General features: G+C 34.3%; 1 pseudogene across 1 annotated transcript; it reads left to right on the forward strand.

Annotated features, from left to right (window-relative positions):
- Positions 1–1573: 1573 nt before the first annotated feature.
- Positions 1574–3135, forward strand: LOC143573342 (putative glutathione S-transferase; annotated as a pseudogene). Its single transcript, XR_013142413.1, has 2 exons — positions 1574–2091; positions 2684–3135. The product of XR_013142413.1 is annotated as a putative glutathione S-transferase (transcript).
- The last annotated feature ends 747 nt before the right edge of the window (positions 3136–3882 follow it).

Below are 3882 nucleotides of genomic sequence, written 5' to 3' on the forward strand. Positions count from 1 at the left end.
TCGGTATTAATACTCACCGTAAACCGTAGATCTAAACATCTAGCAGAAATTTAATATGTAAAAGATTTCGAATCACATTATCACTTTTAAAAACATTGTTGGAACACGAGTTAAGCATAGATCTGAGAGTATCGCACAATTAGGCATATACAGATTCAAAACGACTGTAAAACCCTAAGAAAACTCATATATAGACATAAACCTTTCGAATAGCACACGAAAAGGTTAGATAATTGACATATACCTACCTGAATAGTTTGCGTCTTCATTTACGTGTGGATGAAAATGACCATTAGTTTTGTGATGACCATAGCAGAGTGATGTTAATCAAAATGGAACTAGATAATTACCTAATGTTCAAATCCAAAGGCTACTACTCCATCAAATCCATCAGAACAGGTTGAGCGACCTTAATCTTCATAGACAGCGAGGAGAAAATAAACCAGTGTTTGTTTCGCCGAAGATAGAATTTTGGATGCTTGGAATTATAAAGGAGGAAATATTACTGATTCGAAAGCGAGATACCTGAGTATTAGAAAAGTTCTTCTTGTCCCTTCACATCACCAATTCTTCTATATCATTTTAATATATATATATACGACCATCATTATCTTTTATATATAATATATCCAAATTAATTAATTAAACCTTACTATTAAATTAGCTATGTAATTGTTGATGGACCAAATTACCTTTTTTTATTAATCAAAGGTTTCCCCTTAGATGTATATAAATATATGGATAGACAAATAAACATCACAAGACATAACCCTAAACCCCACAACTAAATTCGTCCCCCCCCCCTCTCTATATATTATTTGGTTTTTTAAGAACCCTAATCCCCATCACTATTATACATCTTAAAGGAGAACTCGACAAAGCTAACTATCATGTTGTCTGGATCATTCTCATCAGCCGTGTCCTTTCTCTCTGCTATGACAGGTATGTTTTAGTCATAGATTTATCATAATATTCATCTTTTCTATGACGTACATGAAGAACTGATCAACCTGACCACCACCACCGCCGCACCACCTACCTGCAAATGCAATCGCCCACAACTTGTAGATTTTTTAAAACTTTTAATGTAAATATGTATTCGTTGATTATATGTATTTGTTGATTAAATTTATGCAAATGTGTTCATGTGGATTTTGTGTTCATCAGAATTTATGCAAATGTTCATGCGTTTGTTTTTTTGTAATTAACTCTGTCTTTGGCTAAATTTCCGCAAGAAATCTAGATCTTTTCGGTCTCCCGCAAACTTTTCAGTAACATCTTCGGCATAGGCAAAGGCAACACGTTGACATCATTCCATTAATAGCGAAGATTTGATCTTTAGCGGCGAGGAATCAGTCACGGCGACATGTCGTCGGTAGTACCTTTAGCGGTGACAATTATGAGTATTACCGATGACACTTGTTTTGCTGCGACAAATTACACTATTCAAACCCTTCATCGTTAAGCTAAATATGAAACTGATAAGCAAATTATTTCGTTACAAAGATGTTGACTCTTTGCCACCGCTTGTCATCATGCGCTGATGTTCATATTTTAAACTTTTAAGCTGTCAATTCAAACTTGTTGTGACCTGCATATCGTACAAGTATTAACAGCATATCAGCTCTCTAAATTAGTCAACTACAGCATAGATATTAAATAATAACAAGTGGCGACCAAGTCAACTCTAACATTTATATAAATCGTCCATGGAAGAACTCAAACCACCCCCAAAACTAAATCTGAAATTAAATTAAGAAATAAAGATTGAATCAAAAAATGGCCGACGAGGTGAAGTTGTACGGAGTTGATGGAAGTCCGTTCGTTTGTAGAGCGAAGATTGCTTTGAATGTCAAGAAAATCGACTACGAATTCGTCGTAGAAGATCTAGGAAACAAGAGTGCCGATCTTCTCAAATACAATCCTGTCCATAAAAAGATCCCTGTGCTCGTGCACAAAGAAAAACCGATCTCGGAGTCGCTTGTGATCATTGAGTACATGGATGATGCCTGGAAAGGGGTTCCGCTTTTGCCTAAGGATCCTTACGAGAAGGCTCAGGCCCGATTTTAGGCCAAGTTCATTGATGATAAGGTATTGGTTTTTTAATGATTTCATTTTATCTGAACAATTGATCTTTTTCTAGATGTTTTAAAGTTTTTAAAAGTCATGTTTTGTTTCTATAAATACTTGATTATTTTAGGCTATTAGATTTAAAAGAAATCTCTTGTTTCACTTTACGATTCACTGTTGGACCAGATTTAAAAGCAGGTAACGTTATAAGTTATAAATAATATTAAGAATAAAAGTATATATATTTAGTTATTTACAACAAAATATTAAAATATTTTATCTTTTGGTTTGAGTTTGCATTTTAATAACACAATAAAACTTAAATATCTTTTTTTCTATTAGTATTAATTTTACGTGTCGAAGAAAAAAACAATACAAAATACAAGGCCTCGAAAATATGAGATTTAAAAATAAATAAATAATTGATAATCTAGTCCAACCACCATATTGTCCAGTGCAACTGGTTCACCGAGCAGACCAATAACCGACCGGTTCGTGTGAGGAACACTTGAATAGTGTTAATTGACTTGGTTGCGACCGGTTCAGATGAAGAATTTTTAAAACATCGTATATAACCATAAATTATTTTACATTAATTGTATGGCATGTTCAGTGCATTCCTGCATTATTCAAGGCCATTGGCAGCCATGGGCAGGAGCAAGTGGTTGCAGAAGCTCATGAGCTGCTGCAATTTTTAGAAAACGAATTGAATATCAAAGGTAAGAGGTTTTTTGGAGGTGACAATATTAACCTGGTTGATATTGCTGCTACTTTCATAGCATACTGGGTCGGAGCAGCTGAAGAAGCATTAGGAATAAAGCTAGTGACCAAAGACAAGTTCCCAAAACTAATAGAATGGGGTGGTAACTATATTAACCGTCAAGTTGTCAAGGATGGTTTACCTCCAAGAGAAATTCTGGTTGCTTTCTTCAAGAAGCGGTTTGGTAACGCGTAATAATTTTCTTTTGACAATAAAGTTTGGTGTTTGAATAAGCAGCTCTTAGATGCTGGTCTGCTTTGTATTATGTTGCATGTAATGTTACAAGTAACCTTTTCGATGTTTTGACATTTATGTTGAAGCTGATATGCATGATTTTTGTTTTGTAGTTTTGTTTTGCTTATAATTAATAAAATGATGCTCTTATGTCAAAATTTTGATATTAAATATTTATTAAAAGTATAGATTAATGATAGATTAAATTAAGTCAATTTGATATTGTATATGTATACACATGTATGATAAAGTGCTTTGGCCTTTGCGTTACATATCTAAGAACTTGGATAAACATGTGATGGGGGTAGATTGCATCCCATGAGTATTTTTAATTGTGGTACTATATGTACGATAAAATCTTGATCACACCCTAAAAGGTTTTAACAATGGATCTTATGAATTTTTATAACACCCGAAAGAAACTTTGACTCCAATCTTTCAGTTCAAATAAAAGAAGTCCTCCAAGCTTCCAGTTCCTAAGGACAAGCTAAGTTTTCAAATAATCCACCTAGTTGTCCGATCTTATGAACTTTTATAACGAACCGAAAAGAAACTTTGACTCCAATCTTTCAATTCAAATAACAGAAGTCTTCCAAGCTTCTAGTTCCTAAGAACAAGCTAAGTTTTTAAGTAATCCACCTAGTTGTAACGGCCCTTGCATCAGTTTTTCGAAAGGCCCATTGAAACTCACAAGAGCTTCAAACCGGTCATCATGGACCCAACTATGGCAAAATCCGTCAATGACTCATCCTCAAACTCAACCGACCCTCATTTACTTGCACTACCGGCTCTAGAGACTTTGTAGAGGATAAATACTA

Source organism: Bidens hawaiensis, unplaced genomic scaffold (genome assembly GCF_021521415.1).
Source record: "Bidens hawaiensis isolate Kalapana, Puna unplaced genomic scaffold, B.hawaiensis_p1.1 tig00026387_1, whole genome shotgun sequence".
Lineage (NCBI taxonomy): Eukaryota > Viridiplantae > Streptophyta > Magnoliopsida > Asterales > Asteraceae > Bidens > Bidens hawaiensis.